The sequence below is a fragment of the Bos indicus x Bos taurus genome, chromosome 6, assembly GCF_003369695.1.
Source record: "Bos indicus x Bos taurus breed Angus x Brahman F1 hybrid chromosome 6, Bos_hybrid_MaternalHap_v2.0, whole genome shotgun sequence".
In the NCBI taxonomy this organism is placed as follows: domain Eukaryota; kingdom Metazoa; phylum Chordata; class Mammalia; order Artiodactyla; family Bovidae; genus Bos; species Bos indicus x Bos taurus.
The window spans coordinates 108,198,578-108,218,821 of record NC_040081.1 but is presented as its reverse complement, the minus strand read 5'-3'; the positions used below and the strand labels follow the sequence as shown (position 1 = coordinate 108,218,821).

The 20,244-nt window shown below is 36.6% G+C and overlaps 1 protein-coding gene across 2 annotated transcripts in view; it reads left to right on the top strand.

Annotated features, from left to right (window-relative positions):
• RAB28 (RAB28, member RAS oncogene family) overlaps window positions 1-20,244 on the top strand; it is a 97,974-nt gene that overhangs the window by 59,474 nt on the left and 18,256 nt on the right. The gene's annotated exons all lie outside the window — the stretch shown is intronic.

Genomic DNA, 20,244 nt, shown 5'->3' with positions numbered 1-20,244 from the left:
TGAACTGTGGTGTTGGAGAAGACTCTTGAGAGTCCCTTGGACTGCAAGGAGATCCAACCAGTCCATCCTTTCTAAAGGAGATCAGTCCTGGGTGTTCATTGGAAGGACTGATGCTGAAGCTGAAACTCCAGTACTTTGGCCACCTCATGTGAAGAGTTGACTCACTGGAAAAGACCCTGATGCTGGGAGGGATTGGGGGCAGGAGGAGAAGGGGGCGACAGAAGATGAGATGGCTGGATTGCATCACCAACTCGAAGGACATGAGTTTGAGTGAACTCTGGGAGTTAGTGATGGACACGGAGGCCTGGCGTGCTGCGATTCATGGGGTCGCAGAGTTGGACATGACTGAGCGACTAAACTGAACTGGAGAAGGCGGTGGCACCCCACTCCAGTACTCTTGCCTGGAAAATCCCATGGATGGAGGAGCCTGTTGGGCTGCAGTCCATGGGGTCGCTAAGAGTCGGACACAACTAAGTGACTTCACTTTCACTTTTCACTTTCATGCATTGGAGAAGGAAATGGCAACCCACTCCAGTGTTCTTGCCTGGAGAACCCCAGGGATGGGGGAGCCTGGTGGGTTGCCGTCTATGGGGTCACACAGAGTCAGACACGACTGAAGTGACTTAGCTGCAGCAGCAGCAAACTGTTGTTAACAGTCTTTTAAAAACAGCTGAAATCTTTTTACCGTAAAGACCCACTTAAAACAGTGAGCTGGAAGAAGTTTTTGGATATAAATGGCCTAGAGTGAGACAGCAGTGTCAGTTTAAATCAGCACTATGGCAGAGGCGCAGTGAGAGGTGTTTGACACCCAACCTTGAGACCTATTTTCATATTATGCTCTAGACATGTAATATTATGTGATCAATTATGAAGTAAGGTCTTACACTTTTCTTCTTGGCAACTTTAAAGTTTGATCACCTATTTCACTGACATGATTCTCCATTGGAGTCGATTTGTGTATCATTTGTTTTCAACATGTTTGTTTATTATCAGTATATTTTTTATTTCTGAGGTTGACGTTTTTTGTTGGCAGTGAAGTGAAGTGAAGTGAAGTCGCTCAGTTGTGTCCGACTCTTTGTGACCCCATGGACTGTAGCCCACCAGGCTCCTCTGTCCATGGGATTTTCCAGCCAAGAGTACTGGAGTGGACTGCTGTTTCCTTCTCCGGGGATCTTCCCAACCCAGGGATCAAACCCCGGTCTCCTGCATTGCAGACAGACACTTTACCGTCTGAGCCACCAGGGAGACAGAATTATTTAACCATTCAGGTTAATTGATGCCACTTCGGCCCCAAATGAGATTTTATTATAATGCTTTATTTTTTTCTGAGACATATATAAAGGACTATGAAATAAATAATTGTTGAAAAAATTATGCCAAATGGAGACATTAAAAAATATTATTATTATTTTTAGAAATATATTATTAAACATTGGTGAAATAATTTTGTAAAGTATAAGATTATCCTTGATATGGTTTTTAAAAAACACTTATTTCCATGTATTTATATCTCATATTCAAGTATTAGCATACTGAATTATTTAAAATTTATCACTTGTATAATATAAGACATTGGCTTAAAACTGAATACCAAAAATGGTTGTATAGTTTTAGTTTCTTCTTTATTCCTACTTCTTCCCTACCCCTGCCATTTATATAGAGAGTTATAATTGGATATGCTAATATATAGAAACTGTGAACTGAATTCTTAATCAGTGGAGATGAATGTTTTCTGGGCTTGCACCCAAGCTCACTCTTTCCTTCAGATCTTTTTTTTTAACCTCTGAAGATTACTGACAGCTATTCTATATTTTAATAAGAAGTGGTGAAAATTGATGAAGTTTTTTTATGTTTAGTCTTAGGTTCAGAAATGATGTTTTCCTGTTTTGAAACGTTTTTTGTTAGGAATTATCTGTATTTGTGATTTTTCTTAAATAGTTCCTTTTTTTTTTAAGAGGAAGCATTTTTTAAAATCCATTGTCTTATTATTTATTGGCTTATTGATGTATCAGGCTAGCACCATCTTCTGAGAGTTTGTTACATTACAGTTTAATACTGAAGTCTAAGAGATATTTTATAATTAAGAAAATGCTTTAAGTTTTTGTGAGAATTTAAGAATTTTCTTCTATAATCAGTTTGGTTAAAATATGTTTTGATGATCATGAAAACATAACTACCTGTTTGAATTGGACTTTGTTCTTACTATTGTGAGCAATTCAGTTTCCTCTTACAATATTTTAAAGTATTCATTCGGTCATTCATTCATTAATGAGTGCCTTTAACATTCTAAGTACAGTGGTAGTGCAGTTGGTGTGATAGTGCTGTCCTAGCATAGTGTACTTGGTGTACAGGAGGACTTGATGTACAGGTGCAGAAGCAGACTCTTAAGGGATATGCAGGAGTGTGCCATACGGAGAAGGACAAGAAACACCAGACAGTTCAGGAACAAGTAAAAGAATGAATAAAGCCTCAGAAGCTAGGATATAGCCTGAGATATTAAGGGAAATTTAGCTTCCCTGGTGGCTCAGACGGTAAAAGCGTCTGCCTGCAATGTGGGAGACCTGGTTCGATTCCTGGGTCGGGAAGATCCCCTGGAGAAGGAAATGGCAACCCACTCCAGCACTCTTGCCTGGAAAATCCCATGGACGGAGGAACCTGATAGGCTACAGTCCGTGGGGTCACAAAGAGTCAGACATGACTGAGCGACTTCACTTTCCTTTCTTTCACATTTTGTTGTAGCTGTAGCTTAGGGTGTAAGGCAGGAAGAGTTGAGAAACGGAGACTATATTTTAAGGAGTTTGGATTTTCTCCTAAGAGCTGTAGAAAGCCCCTCAGGGATTTTAAGCAGAAGAATGATTTGAGCAGTGGTGTAGAGCAAGGGTCAGGAAACTGCAGCTTATGCCGCTTTTTGTATGGCCAACTACCTGAGAATGGTTTTTACATCTTTAAATGGTTGGAAGAAAATCAAAAGAAGGATAATATTTTCTGACACCTGAAAATTATATGAAAATCAAATTTTAGTGTCCATAAATAGTTTTATTGGAACAGAGCCACACTCATCTGTTTACATCTTGTCTGTGCCTGCTTTTTCACTACAACGGCAGAGTTGAGTAGCTGCTGTAAAGAACATATGACCTGCAAAGCCTGAAATATTTACTGTCTGGCCCTTAACAGAGAATGTTTGCCAGCACCTGGTCTAAATACACCAATTAAATTATAGAGATAGTCAGAATGGGTAGAAAAGCAAGACCCACCCATATCCTGTCTATAAGAAACCCACTTTAAATATGAAGATTCAGATAGGATAAAAGTAAAAGGATGAGAAAAGATAAGTTCTATAAACCCTAATCAAAAGAAAGTTGAAGTAGTTTTGTTAATACCAGAAACAAGGAACTTAGCAGGGATAAAGAAGGCTATTACAGTAATGATCAAAGGGTCAATTCAATAAAAAGCCATCACAGTCCTAAACATATATAAAGCCACCAACAGAAAGAAACTGATAGAACAGAGAAGAGTGATAGACAGATCTACCATTGCAGTTGAGACTTCAACGCTCCTCTCATTACTGATAGGGTAAGTAGAAAATAATTAGTTAAGGATGTAGAGACGTGAGCAACATCAACCAGCTAGATCTAACTGACATTTACAGTACATTTACTCTGACAACAGCAGAATACATGTTGCTTTCAGGTGTATATGAAACAAGGCCGTATTCTGACCAATAAAAACAAATTGAAAAGAATTGAATATATTCTCTGACAGTAATGGAATTAAATTAGGAACCAATCACATAAAGATACTTGTAATATCTTTAGTTATTTGGAAATTAAACAACTCACTTCTAAATAACCTAAGAATCAATAGAAAATTAAACATTTTGAACTGAATAAAAATGAAAGCACTGCATATAAAAATTTGTGGGATGCAGCTAAAGTAGTTATTTAGAGAGAAATGTTTAGTGTTACTGAATGCTTACATTTGAAAAAAAGAAAAATCCCTATAGTCCGTAACCCAAGCGTTCATCTCAAGAAAATAGAAAATGAAGGGCAAATTAAATCTAAAGCAAACAGAAGAAGAAAATGTAAAGCTAAAACCAGAAATAAAAGACAGTAGAGAAATTAATGAAATCAAAAGCTGATCCTCTGAAAAGATTGATAAAACTGGATAAACCTCTAGCCAAACTGACCATAAAAAAAGAGAGGAGATACAAATTATAGTATCAGGAATGAAAGAGGAGAATTTGTCGTAAATCCTGTGGATATTAAAAGGAGAATGGGGAATATACTGAGAAGTTTTATTTCCATAAACAACAATTTAAATTAAATGAGCAAATCCCTTTAAAGATATAAACTACCTGAGTTTACTCAAGAAGAAATAGATAACCTGAATACTGTGATATTTATGGAAAACAAAACAAAACTGAATCCATAATTTAAAATGTTCCTACAAAGAAAACTACAGGCCCAGATGGTTTTACTGGTGAATTCTGCCAAACATGCAAGAAATAATATCAATTGTATGTAAATCCTTCCAGAATCCCAAAGAGGATGGAACGCTTCTGAACTCATTTTGTTGTGATAGCAGTGTTAATCTGATACTAAGCCCAGGAAAAGACAAAGTGACTACAGACTAATATCCCTCATGAATATAGACATAAAAAATTCTTAATAAAATATTAATGAATTGAATTTAGCAGTATATAAAAAGGATACTACATCATGACTGAGTGGTGTTTATCATAGAAATGCAAGGCTGTTTTAGCATTCAGAATCAATTAATATAATTTACTATATCAATAGGCTTAAGAAGAAAAGGCATATGATGATCTCAATAAATACATAAAAAGCATTTGATAAAATTTAATATCCATTCATGGTATTAAAAAAAAAACTGAACAAACTAGGCATGAGGATTGACTTCTTCAACCTGATAAATGGCATCTATGAAAAACCTACAGTTAACATCATACTTGATAGCAAATGAGTGAGAATGCTTTCCTACCAAGACCAGGTACAAGGCAAGGATGTTCACTTTCACTGTTCACCATATTCAACATCATTCTTGAAGTCCTAGCTATTGTAAAACAGTAAGAAGAAAGATACATGACATACAGATTAAAAAGGAAGAAATAAAACTGCAAAATTCTCAGATGATGTGAATAACTACTTCAGAAATCCCTGTGTTGAGAAAAGTGTACAGTTTAATATAAGGTGTAAATATAAGACCCAAATAAAAGATAACTCCCATTTTCAAGGATACAAAGACTCAATATTATAAAACTAACATTTCGTCTCAAATTGGTTTACTGATTCAGCATAATTTTAAAACCCAATGCTATTTACGTGTGGTATTTAAACTAACTGACTCTAATATGTGTATGGATGGAAAAAAGGGCCAAGGATAGTTAATATGTTCCTGAATTACATAGCAAATGGTGAGGACCATTTGCTATGCTAGTGATAAAAATTTTTATAAACAGCTTGTAGTAAATACATTGAGGAATTCACTAAAGAAAATAGAGTGGAAATGCTAGAAACAAACCCTCATATAAAGGGAACTTTGATGTTATAATGGAAGTGATATTGAAGATCTTCTGAAAGGATTGTTATAGTTCAGTCGATAAGTCATGTCCAACTCTTTGCAACCCCGTGGACTGTAGCCTGCCAGGCTCCTCTGTCCATGGGATTCTCTAGACAAGAATACTGGAATGGGTTGTCATTCCCTTCTCCAGGGGATCTTCCTGAACCAGGGATTGAACCTGGGTTTCCCACATTGCAGCCAAAAGATTTTTTTTAAAAAAGAAATTTTTTTTACCTTTTGTGCCACCAGGGAACCCCCGTAAGTAATAATGTACACATCAAAAAGCCTAAGAAGTAACAGAGATATAGTATGAATCTACAGGAATTCATGTTCATTGCTGGGTGAATTGTAAATTGATATAATGACTTTGAAAATAATTTGCCATTATTCTGTAAGGTTTAACATTCATAGACCCTAGGATTCAGCAGTTTTATATCTTAAACAGACTGCTGTACGTATGTATCAGGTGACCTGTACTAAGAGTAGTCATGCTGCTTCATTGTTGATAATAGCTAACAATTGGAAGCAATTTAAGTGTCCACTTGGAGGAAAGATATATAAATTGTGGTATATTCATACAAAGATGTGTTATATGGAAATGAAAGTGAATGAAGTATTCCACTTGGGATAACATGAATGAAACAGCATCATGGGGAAAATGACAGTTGTAGAAGATTGTACTGCCTGAGGAGAAAGCTGAGTGAGTTAAGAACGCAGACTCTGGAGATGGACTACGAGGGCCTTGAGTTCTGGCTCCTCTCCTTACTAGAAATGTGTCCTTATATGTTATTTATCCTCTCTATGCTTTATTTTCTCATCTGTCAGCTAGTGGTTATTGTGAGGATTAAATAATTTAATATGTATAATGTGCCTGTAAAACACTTTCAGTTCAGTTCAGTTGCTCAGTCGTGTCCGACTCTTTGCGACCCCCTGAATCGCAGCACACCAGGCCTCCCTGTCCAACACCAACTCCCAGAGTTCACCTAGACTCACGTCCATCGAGTCAGTGATGCCATCCAGCCATCTCATCCTCTGTCATCCCCTTCTCCTCCCACCCCCAATCCCTCCCAGCATCAGAGTCTTTTCCAATGAGTCAAGTCTTCACATGAGGTGGCCAAAGTACTGGAGTTTCAGCTTTAGCCTCATTTCCTTCCAAAGAAATCCCAGGGCTGATCTCCTTCAGAATGGGCTGGTTGGATCTCCTTGCAGTCCAAGGGACTTTCAAGAGTCTTCTCCAACACCACAGTTCAAAAGCATCAATTCTTCGGCGCTCAGCATTCTTCACAGTAAATGTTAACTATTCTTATTACTCTGGATTCTGTTGCTATTGGGCAGTTTTGTATTTACTGTTTACTTTTTGTTGTGATTTTAAATCATATTTTATCATTCCCCCTCTCCCAGTGGATCTAATATATGGTCATTGAGGGCAATTAGAAAAGAGAGGAAAATATAAGAAATAATTAAATAACCATAGTATAATTGCCAGTTGAAGCAGTTCTTAACTATTGCCTCTGGTCCTTGCCAGATCCCAGTCTATACTGGTATCTAGGAAAGACAAATACACTTCTTTTTTTTTTCATGCAAAAAAAAGAGGTGCTTTTTTTTTTTTTTTTTAATGAAAGACATAAGTGAACTGGGACCTTGTTATACTATGTAGCTATCATGCTGATCTTTGCAAATAAACCTATGTAATACTGGCCAGTATGAGATTCTCCAGTAAGAATTCCTATGGAGACTGCCTGAAACATGAGTTGCTTACTCCATGGTATTACGTTGCAATTTAGACCTATTATTACATTTTAACGTGAAGTTACAGGAGAGGTGGTTATCCATTACCTACCACCAGAGAGAATTTAGATAATTGAGTTAATGGTACTAAATAAGTTGAAATAATATGAATTTTTACATACTCTCCTTCCTGCCCTCTCGATTCTGCCTGCTGTTAATGTTATTCTGGTGACTCTACAGAGTAAATGGTATTTATCATTATCCCCTAAGAATCCTTGTAGGTCTGGTTTTAGATACGTATGTGATTATACAATAGAAAGAGGAGAGTGAAAAAGTTGGCTTAAAGCTCAACATTCAGAAAACTCAGATCATGGTATCTGGTCCCATCACTTCATGGGAAATAGATGGGGAAACAGTGGAAACAGTGTTAGACTTTTTTTTTTTTTTTGGCTCCAAAATCACTGCAGATGGTGGTGATTGCAGCCATGAAATTAAAAGATGCTTACTCCTTGGAAGGAAAGTTATGACCAACCTAGATAGTATATTGAAAAGCAGAGATATTACCTTGCCAACAAAGGTCTGTCTACTCAAGGCTGTGGTTTTTCCAGTGGTCATGTATGGATGTGAGAGTTGGACTGTAAACGCTGAGTGCTGAAGAATTGATGCTTTTGAACTGTGGTGTTGGAGAAGACTCTTGAGCGTCCCTTGGACTGCAAGGAGATCCAACCAGTCCATTCTGAAGGAGATCAGCCCTGGGATTTCTTTGGAGGGAATGATGCTGAAGCTGAAACTCCAGTACTTTGTCCACCTTATGAGAAGAGTTGACTCATTGGAAAAGACCCTGATGCTGGGAGGGATTGGGGGCAGGAGGAGAAGGGGACAACAGAAGATGAGATGGCTGGATTGCATCACCAACTCGATGGACGTGAGTTTGAGTGAACTCCGGGAGTTGGTGATGGACAAGGAGGCCTGGCGTGCTGCGATTCATGGGGTCGCAAAGAGTCAGACACGACTGAGCGACTGAACTGAACTGAACTGATGCAATAGAAATACAGTGCAAAGTAATTATGCAAATCTTACAGCAATATAGAGAATCTATAAAAATATTAGAGAATTACTAGAATCAAAAGTAATTAAGTACTGAAGGATCTGGAGGAGTCAGGTAATAAATAATTGAAGAGAAAATCCACAAGATTCATAATGTATATGGAGAAGTTGAAAGAGTGTGATTTGATAATTAAGGGACTAAAGAAGTCCTTGGTAAAATTGTGAAAACTATGAATATTTTTGCAGCAGTGACCTTCTTTATGATAATATGAAAAATTCAGTTTGAAGAGAAGATTGTCATATTAGTGTAATTTTATTAGACTTTTTAATATAATGATATATACATACAGAAAAGTACATAAAATATATGTGTAGTTTAAAGAATAGCTGTTCCTGTGTCATGAAGTAGAGCATTGCCAAGCACCCCAGAGGCCAACCAGGTGCCTTTATCAGTCCTTTCTCTTCCTTCAGAGTTAACTGCTATCTTTTGTCCTAACATTTTCCTTGCTGTTCTTCTTAGTTTCATCATCTGTGTATTCTTCACTGATAGTTAATTTTGTCGTTTTAAAATTTCACATATTTCATTAGGAAATGAATGTCTTTCTGTTTTGCTCAACAGGTTTGTGATACTCATTCTTAATTGTGGTGTGAGACTCTAGCTCAGTTTTTCAGTCCTGTATAGTATTCCTGTAAAATGAAAGAATACATATTAGTTTAGACACCTTTGATATTTTGTATTTGTTTTAAGACCCTAAAAATGTTTTTCTTTCTTTTTTAAAAAACATTTGTTTATTTTCTGTTGTGCTGGGTCTTTGTTGCTGTGCAGACTTGTCTCCAGGTATGGCGAGCGGGGACTTCTCCCTGGTTCAGCGCACGAGCTTCTTGCTGTGGTGGCTTCTCTTGTTGTGGAGCATGCGCTCGAGGGCACACAGGCTCCGTGGTGGTGGCGTGTGGACTCAGTAGTCGCAGCTCCTGGACTCCGGAGCACAGGCTCAGCAGTTGTGGTGCATGGGCTTAGTTGCATGCAGGATCTTCCTGGATCAGGGATGGGATTTGTGTCTCCTGCCTTGGCAGGCAGATTCTTTACCACTGAACCACCAGGGGAGCCCCCCAAATATTTATCTTTATTCAACAAATATTTTTGAGTGGCTATTGAGTTTTGTGCTTTTTAAAAAAATTTGTTTTTTGTTTTTAGCTGCTTATAAAAGAACCAAGAAACGTAGCTTAAGTAATAATGAGCTTATTTTCTCGGCGTATTTGATTTCATAAAATCTTAATTTCTGTGAATCTAATACATCGTGAAAAGGAGAATCCTAACCTGAGGGAAACGAACACTGGAAGAAATATGGCAGGTGTCCTTCTTATAGAAAACACACATTAATAGGATAAACATTAAAAACAGTAGAAATGGGGAAAGGAGGGAAAAAGCATTTCACAAAGAAATTATAAAAAGTAACATATAAGAAAAATGTTAAACTGCATTGAGGTCTTTTTTTAAGATTTATAGTAGAAATTAGTTTCTTTGATGACACCTTTTTTCTTTATGTATTTGTGGAATCCAGTTTCAGGCAGTTGCATTTTTTAAGAAGTTTGGTTTAAGAATCTCCAAAGTCAAATTCTGGTAATTTTTTATTTTCTTGTGTTAGCAATTCTTCTAATACAGTATGATTTACTATGTCATCACAGAAAGACAACATTAGAGAGTGTGCATGGCAGGGTAAAATTAAACATATGCTCACAATCAAATTAATGTATTTCATCTGTCTTCAACTAATAACAATCTGTCATGTTATCTATCTGAGTAGGGGCATAAACAGTTTATTTTGTGTTTGGAGTAACTTCCTGGCGGTAGTTAATGTGACAAGTAGTTTGTTTGAATTGAGTATAACCAGATCAACACTCTAGATGTTTCCTTGATAACCTAAAAATTACTGTGAAAATCCATACAAGTGCTATATCTGTATTTTGCTTCTTTAAGTTAGACAGCGACATATTTTGCAATAACTTCACAGAGACTATTGTTTTTGCCATTATATATGGACTAAGAAGCATAAATAGTTTATACTTTTAATGCTTTCTTTCTATTAACAGGGAACAGACAATAATGTAATAAGTTAGCATCGTACGGTACTTTCGCTTTTTTAAAAAACATGAAGTAATACATTCTGGTTTGAATGAAAAAGTCATATTCATTATAGAATATGTTCTTAATGGATGTCGAAAAGTGAATATTTAGGAAAATAGAAATATCTTAGGCCAATATAAAGCAATATAGAAACTATTGTGATTTAAAAATTTTGCTTAAAGTTTTATATTTAGTTTGATTAGTAGCTCTGATTATTATATATTTGATATATAGTTTTTAGGCTATTTATTACATTTGGGACTGTATCTTGGGAGGCTGTTCTGTTCATTGCATCAACGATCCTGTAAGTAGCTGCAGTGGAGATCCTGAACATGGATGCCCGGATGCCAGTAAACAAATAGGACTAAAAAAGAGAAGTTGTCATATACTTGGCTTATTAGCATTAGTGTGTGTATATTAGAAGTCAAAATATATACATAATTTTAAGCACATGTAAATCAAATTTAATAAATTATTAAGGGTATTTTACTTGTCATGTGTGGGCTAATCATGATGGATCATTTTTAAACATTATGTAATTTCACAATTTGTATGTACAGCTGCAAGTACTTTGTAAAGGACTTTATATAATCAAGTGCTAAGGCAGAGTGTCTTATTTTGTAATGCTGATGGGATAAGTTTTATGATTTACTGTTATTAATGAATGTTTTTAAAGTACTAGTAAGCAATAACCAGGTATATAATAGTTCACGTTTTTACAGTAATGAGCATTTAAAGTTTGATATCTTTATTCTTTTAATTAAAACTCTGAATAAAAGACTGTTACGTGATCATCCCCAAAACTAAGGTTCCTTCTTCGTTGTGAGCCACTGGCTGGATTTGGAGCAGGATGGTTTGGTTCTCTCTCGTGCTGCAGGTGGCTAGCAATGGAACTTTGGTTCAGTCACTCTGAACCTCAGTGTCTTGTGTGTGAAGTTAGCTAATGCTTTACCTGTCTGTCAAGATTGTTATGGGGCCCCTAGGCGTTCTGTAAATTTTGAAATGGATTTGAGGTTCTTCAGAAGTCTCTTGAAGTGGTTTCTCTGCATCTGTTCTGCCCTTCCAGCTCCCTTCTCCTCTTAGTAGCCAGAGTAAATTTTCCCAAAAGGCAAAGATCACATTGTGTCCTTGCGTACAGCCCTCCAGGGACTTTGCTTTGCCATGTTTGAGTGATATCTTTGTGTTTTACCACACATGCTCAGTATGCTTCTTTGTTTTCCTCAGTTGTACTCAGTCATTTTCCCTTTTACATTGTGTCCTAGTGACAGAAACATTTTTCTCTTCCAACTTCCTCCTATCCTGGTTGGCTTATTCTCATCTCTCAGATCTCAGACCAAAGAGGTCTTTCATGGCTACCTTATAAAATTGCCATAGTTGCCATGGCAGATTCAAGTCAATGTATGGCAAAACCAATACACTATTGTAAAGTAAAATAAATAAACAAATTAAAAAAAATATTGTCATAGTTGCTATCTTGCTTCTGGTCACTCTGTTACTCTCTATCTGCTCAACAACTCCCCCACACACAATTTCTGATTATAATTGTTACATTGACTTGTTCATGTATTTGTTTACTTGTTTCAGTCTTTAATGTGAGAATAAGGATAGTATCTATTTTGTTCTCTAATTTATTGCTTACACTTAGCATAATACTTGACATAATAGGTGTTTATTTAATAAACTAATTTTAAGGTGGTGTTTTCTTTTAAAGAAGTACATGAACTATTTTCTTGGTAGCCTGTGATTTTTGCAACTGCATAGTTAATCTGAATCATCTTAGGTTGACTAATATGCAGTGTAATGACTAATGACTTTGTGTATAAGTATAAACCTTGCCATCTTGTATTTTTAAAATTATAACATGACAGTGGCAACTATTTATGTATACAAGATGCCTGAACAGAAAGAAATGTGTCATATTCCTGAAATCTGTAGGAGTGTAACATTTATCATTTACAGTTTTCTTTTGAATAGTCTCTGAAATTAGAAACAAAAGTTGTCACTGTGTAGTTAATAGAAATATTTTGAGTCCAGCAAGGGAAAGTTGAAGGTTTTCCAGTGTAGATCATCACCTGTAGGATTTCCTTTCAGTGCTTATATTTTGGCTCAGGTCGACTGGAATATATGAGGTACGATAAATGAAAGTGTAGTGGTGTATTTGTTATCTACATGTATATGAACCTCTTAGTATCCTATAGAAGACCCTTATGCACCAGCCCCGCTGATTTTACCATCTCTTGGAAGCCAGGTTCTTCAGATGCTTTTGCACACTTTCCTTGGTAAAGAATGTGTGTCTCCTCTGTTTCTAAGGTTGTCTGGATAATTTTTCCTCATCCTTCAGGAGTTAGCTGAAGCATCATCTTCTCTTGTGAGATCTTTCTTGTCCCCCTGTGGAGTCTTAGAAGTTTTCTGTATTGCTCCTGTTGTACCTTATCTTATACAGACCACTGTTGTTCTCTTGGTCTTAGAATTTCATTGTATAATATCTTTCCACATGTGTTCCTCTCAGCCTTCTTAGCAGTTAGCACTTAGAAGACCCTGGATAAATAGTTCATGAATAAATAGATTAATGACAGTAATACTTATTATATGCCAGTCACATACTATGTACCTTGCTATGTACCAGTCATTGTCCTGTGTGCTTTATATGTATTTAGTCATTTTATCTATTACATATTAATATTATGTGGTAGGTACTATTGTTGTTCCCATTGCATGAGCAAACTGAGAGAGGTTGGTTGTTCAAGGTTCCACAAACAGAAACCACAAGGCATCAAGCCCAGGCAGTTTGGCTCTGCAGACTGTATTCTTTACTACATCTCCTACATCCTTTCCAAATAAATAGTGAATGATTGAAGAACCATAGTTTCTTCTATTTTTGCCATAATGCAAACATTTGAGAAGTTCAGAAAAGTTATTTCTTTTATTGAGACTAGTGTTTATATATAATCTACCACTCCAGATAGTAAAATAGTAACAAAGATCATCTATTGGGATATGAAAAATATTGTTGTAATGATACTTACTTTATGATGATATTTGACATAATGTCATTTTTATCAAGATTGTGTATTGTTTATTAAACACCATTCACTTTCTGTTACTCATCAAAATCTGTTTCTATATCCTGATATAAAGGCCACTTTATCCTGAAAGTTATCAAGATAAGTAAAGTTTGAACCATCACATCAGTTTAGGGGATTAGTGTCCCATTGGAATCAGCAGGACCAAATGAAGGATGAAAGTGACAGCTTTAGATTCAGAATTCTCATGTGTTGCTTCTAAATCAAAGCTTTGTTCTTCATTAAAACCAAAAAAAAGCATCTTAAGAATATATCATAAAATATTTATGGTTGAAATGACATGGCTTTGATTTGCTTTAAAATAAGAATGTGGATATGGATGAAACAAGATTTGTCATGACTTTATAATTTTTCACATATTTTGTATCTTCTAGCAAAATGAATTAACAAAAGGAGAATGCACTTTTGTTTTCATACTGTTTTCCATGTACATATTACTTGAACTGTTTAATGGCAGAATAAAGAACATTTCTCCAGTAGTTTACATTTGGTTTGTATTTGTTTCCCTGGTAACTAAAAATGTAATTGCCTTTCAATTTATAATTAAGTTTGATGTAATTTTTAAACTGTTCTGTTGAATATGACATAACCAGAATCTAAGAGATGGTTGTAATGCTGGATTTTATGATCTGACTAATTATAACTTCAAGTTTTCATTAGTTAATAACTCAAGACCCTATATAGGCTCAGGAAGAGGTTTATTGTTAACAAGAGTGATGAAAATCTATATTTTATGTTAGTTAAGGTAATTAGTGGTAAAGAATCTGTTCAATCCCTGAGTCGGGAAGATCCCCTGGAGAAGGAAATGGCAACCCACTCCAGTATTCTTGCCTGGGAAATTCCATGGACAGAAGAGCCTGGAGGGCTACAGTCCATGGGGTCACAAAAGAGTTGGATATGACTCAGCAACTAAACACCACCACCAACAGTCTGTATTAGTTAAGGCAATGCTAAATGCTATAAACAGACAGCCCCTGAAGTTTCACTATCTTAACACAATAACAATTTATTTCTTACTTATATAAAGACCAAACCCTGTTACTGCTTATCAGTGTCTCATCTCCCTTTCAGAAACCCAGACTCCTTCCATTTTTCTGGAACTGCCATTTTCAATAGATGGCTTCATAGGTTACTGTGAAAAAGGAAAGTAAGGACTGTCACACCAGAGTTCAAGCCTAGTAGTGATCAGTTCAGTTCAGTTGAGTCACTCAGTCCATGTCCAACTCTTTGCGACCCCATGGACTGCAGCACGCCAGGCCCCCGTCCATCCCCAACTCCCGGAGCCCACGCAAACTCATGTCCATTGAGTCCGTAATGCCATCCAACCATCTCATCCTCCATCGTCCCCTTCTCCTCCTGCCCTCAATCTTTCCTAGCATCGGGGTCTTTTCTAAGGAGTCAGCTCTTCGCATCAGGTGGCCAAAGTATTGGAGTTTCAGCTTCAACGTCAGTCCTTCCAATGAACACCCAGGACTGATCTCCTTGAGGATGGACTGGTTGGATCTCCTTGCAGTCCAAGGGACTCTCCAAGAGTTTTCTCTAACACCACAGTTCAAAAGCATCAATTCTTCAGCGCTCAGCTTTCTTCATAGTCCAACTCTCACATCCATACATGACTACTGGAAAAATCGTAGCCTTGACTAGACGGACCTTTGTTGGCAAAGTAATGTCTCTGCTTTTTAATATGCTATCTAGGTTGGTCATAACTTTCCTTCCAAGGAGTAAGCGTCTTTTAATTTCATGGCTGCAGTCATCATCTGCAGTGATGTTGGAGCCCAAAAAAATAAAGTCTGACACTGTTTCCACTGTTTCCCCATCTATTTGCCATGAATTATAGTAAAAATTGTACATATTAATTTTTCAAACAGCTTTCCAACTTCTTATCCAAATTATTCTTGTTAGCCAAAGTTAATTGGCTTCTAAGACTTCCATCTCATGTACCATGTGAGTTTTAAGAATATGGCGGATAGATTTAGTATCTTGATAACTTATTTTCTTTTGTTCCATTTTAATTTCCAGGTTAAGGTGAGTGAGCTAAGGGATTTTTTGGGGGGCTGAGCGCAGTTGGTTTTGACAGTGAAAAATTTGGGTTTTCTTGTCTGTCCAACACCATCTTAGAATTTTTTCATCTCGTGTTTTTTTAATCTCCGTTTATGTCAGCTACACAAGAAAGCCTTTGACATTGTTATTATTGATTTACTTCCTGCATTCTTATCCTATACAGTTCTGACCTTCACTTTTCAGACCCCTGTTTCTGCCCTTTCTTAACTTCTGAGATTCTTCTATTGGGTCTTCAGGAACTTACAAATAAGATATCAGTAAAATTCCTATACTCTCAACATCTTCCTTGAACCAAAGTTTTTAAACTACTTCTGTCACTTAGCTCTCCTGTAAGGACAGTACTGCTGTCTCCTGAAGCTCTTTCAAATATTGACGTCCCCTCCTGTGTCTGCCTTATCACTAGTACTGGAGGGTGGGTAGTGACCTTCTTGTTATTGCTCTTTCCAGATCTTTCTTCTTTATCTTGCCTAAAAACCCTTAGATTTGACTATCAAGCTGTATGATTATACATGAGCCAACCCCTGAATCACTCACTGCCTTGAATTTCTTAAGGATTTTGGTTCCTGGGTCAGTCACTGCATTACTATTGCTTTCTTGATTAGCAATTTTAGTTGCATACCGATTCTCCTTTTAATACTTTGGTCTCTCAGTTCCTTGAATTCATCGTCTGCTATAATGTTGCCACCCATCAACACTAACATAGTGTTTGTTGTTGTTGTTGTTGAAGGATAATTGCTTTACCGAATTTTGTTGTTTTCTGTCACACCTCAACATGAATCAGCCATAGGTATACATGGTTATTCTGAAGACTTACTCTCTCCATAATATCAATTATCACTTTCTTGTGTCCCAGTTTGTCTGTTATCTCTCATCTTTGGTAACCCAATTTCAGTAATTTTTAAACCCACTTAAGACTTTGACATTGCTTAATCTTACCAATTTTTCATTTTCTAACTTAAATTCCATGCTTTTTTCAATATAATCGACTCCTTAACATTTTTTATCTTCAATTACCTGCCCTTCTTTTCAGTAATTGTACATGATTGGGAAAACTCCATCACTACTTAACTGTAAATCTTTATTTGCTCAGCAGCTGCATCCATGCAGCTGTGTGTACCTGGAACAACACCTACGATACACTGTTTCGCTTAAAGTCCAGGTTAAACTATCTTCAAGTGATTCTCTTTATCTTCTACATGCATGGCAAATCTATTAGTATTTCTTACTCACTTTTTATTCCCAAAATATATTGAGAATCTACCCTACTTTTTATCATCTCTCTTGCTCCCACCTTTGTCCAAACTACAGTCTTCTCTTTCCTAGAGTTTTACTGTAATCTAACGCAGTGTCTTCTCTGCTTTACATTTAATTACAGTTTATTTCCCAGTAGCTCAGCAGTAAAGAATCCACCTGCAATGCAGGAGATGCAGGTTGAGAAGATCCCCTGGAGAAGGAAATGGCAACCCACTCCAGATTTTAGCCTGAGAAATCCCATGGACAGAGGAGCCTGATGGGCAGTCCATGGGGTCGTGAAAGAGTCAGACAGGACTTGGTGACTAAAACAACAAACAGTGGTTTATTTAGCAGCCCCAGCCTTTTAAACTGTAAGATGACATCTTAAAAATTTTTTTTTTCCTTACAAACCTCCCAGTAGCTTTGCATCTCTCTTTTAGTGACCTATATAGTTCCTGGCTTTTAAAACTTCATTTCCTGCTGTTTCCCTCTCTTGCTAACTCATCAGTCACTCTGGCCTCCTGGCTTTTCTTTGAGTGTGGTGAGTGTGGTCTTCACCTTAAGGGTCTTTGACCTACGTGTTTGAAAGAGTAATTCCTCTCATGTATATTTTATTTTTTTTCAATAAGATATATCAACATTTGCAATACTTTGTAATTTACTTGTTGCTCTGTTTCTCTGAATTAAAATGTAAGTTCATTGTTACATATGCAGCTCTTAGGACAGTGCCTAGCCATGTCTGTGTTTGTGTTAGTTGCTTAGTTGTGTCCGACTCTTTGCGACCCCATAGACTGTAGCCCACCAGGCTCTTCTGTCCATGGAATTCTCCAAGCAAGAATACTGGAGTGGCCATTTCCTTCTCTTTGCCTAGCCATAGTAGGCACTCAAATATTCGCTGAATGAGTAGAGTGAGTGATCAGTAAACTGGTTATCCACTGAAATTGTTAAGCATACTTTAAGCAGGGTATAGTATAGTAGAGCTGAAAGAAAGTTGCATATTACAATGTTAATGCCCATGTCTTTCAGTTGTTTAGATATTGGAAGGATATACACCAAAATTTTAACAGTAGTTGTTTCTAGTTAGTGACATTTTTTATATCCTTTTGATAATTGTTTTTCTGAATATTTGGGAAATGTTTATGTATTAATGCTGTTGGGAGATTTTAATTCCGTTTTCAAAAATAAAATACAGGAACTAGCTGTATTAAAATAAGAAAATAATAAGAGTAAGTATTTTATTAAAAAAAATAAAATACTGGTTCACTGAAGTAGGGTCCCCAGCCCCTGGGCCATGGACTGGTACCAGTGTTTGGCCTGTTAGCTACTGGGCCGTACAGCAGGAGATGAGTAGCAAGCCGGTGAGCGAGCGAAGCTTCATCTGTCTTTACAGCCATTCCCCTTTGCTCACATTGCCTCCTGTCAGATGTGCGACAGGCATTCTCATAGGAGTGAGAACCCTACTGCGCTTGAATTGGTCATGGAAAAATTGTCTTCAAGAAACTGGTCCCTAGTGCCAAAATGGTTGGGGACCCCTGCACTGAAGGATATAAGGGAAATTAAATCATATCAGTAAGATGGTTACCACATGTATGCTAGATGAATACTGGATAATAATTTTAAGGATGCTTTCAGAAATCGAAGAAATGAAAGAATTTACCAGTATCTCACTGTAGTTTCATTGTCAGAATTTATTTCTGGATTATTTAGAATGAAGTATTCTAGTAACTAGGGCTTTCCTGGTGGCTTAGCAATAAAGAATCCATCTGCCAATGCAGGAGACGTGGGTTTGATCCCTGGGTCAGGAAGATCCCCTGGAGAAGGAAATGGCAACCCACTCCAGTATAGTTGCCTGGGTAATCCCATGGACAGAGGAGCCTGGTGGCTGTAGTCCTTGGGGTTGCAAGAGTCACAGCTTAGTGACTGAACAACAACAGACTCTAGTAATTAAGGCCTTTTAAATTTTGCTCACTAAATTCTAACACAACAGAGGAAAACAATGGTCAAATTCTGTGAGGGCCTTTTCTATATCTGCTGTGTCATTCTCAAAATCTCGGTTATTTAAGATAACTTTTATGTTTCTTAATGGTCTTTTATATTCCTAATACTGGTGGTAATTTTTTTAGGACCTGGATTGTATCTCTTTGGGTTCTCACTGCCTACCATAGAGCTTGGTATATAATAAATACTTACTGAATAATTTTGTATCAATTGATTAGTGATAGTTATTAGTCTCTAATGATTATCTTTGTTAGGGAAAAAACTTTTGCCTAGTAAATCCCCCAGTGCTATATAGATAAATTTATAGTAGTTTATCTGTGTAGTTGAGGAGTTATCTGGTAGGCAAGTGGAGAAGGGAGAGAAGAAAGAAAGGAAGAAAGACACAACCGTGGCAGACTGTGTTCCATTAGAAAAGACAAACGTACATACATGTTGAATGACAGACTTTATTTTTTTAATTTGACAGTGATTTCACTGGGGAATTTTCCTAGTGACATGATTTGTTCTTACTCTTGTTGAATTAGGAAAGTATTCTAACTTCAATATTATGGTAAACTAGATGTACAAATGTCAGTGCTAATAGCTTAGTATTTTAGTCGTCAACAAATTGATGCCTGTGGTATCTGGACATTTTTTGGCCTCTTCTTGTAAATAAAGTCTCAGTGATGTTTAAGGAACAGCAAGTTGTGGCCAGAAAAGAAAAAAGGTGCATATTATCCTAGTTAAGCAGTATAAATGGGGCTCAGGAATCCCCCAGTAGATCAAAAATCTCCTAGAGAAAGATCTCTTGAGCTTACAAACTGAAGACCTTCAATGTAATTTCAAATAAAGACTTTTACGTATTATGAGAGCATTTTTTAGTTGATAATCAATTGCCACTATTATGTAAGCTTACTAGATTTGCAAATTTACAAGTTTTTACAAGTCAGTTGGGTCCCTTCCTCAGGAAATCAGTTTAAGTTTTTTTTTCCTATATTGACTCAAAGAGCCTAGTTGTCCTTAAATCCTGTGAATATATTTGCCTTATAATTTGACAGCATTGAATCAACACCCTTATAGGGTTTGTAGTGTTGTAAAAAGAGAAACTGTTCAATAAAAGATCACATTTGAAAAAATTAGACTGTGTTGGATAAAACCAGTATTGGATATGAGTACTATGCTTTGCTTTAAAGCACCTACCACTATTCAAGAAAATATATTCTGGCCCATTACTGCTTTGAGAATGGACACTTTTAGAATTGGAAAGCAAATGAGCTATGTCTTTGTGAAATTAAACCATAACTGTAAATAAAGTAAGTAGACAATGAAATATTGATATCTTTTGGCAGAAAATTAATAATGTGCTTGTGTTAACATTAAAGTTTATAGAGATTACAGAACTATTGTAAT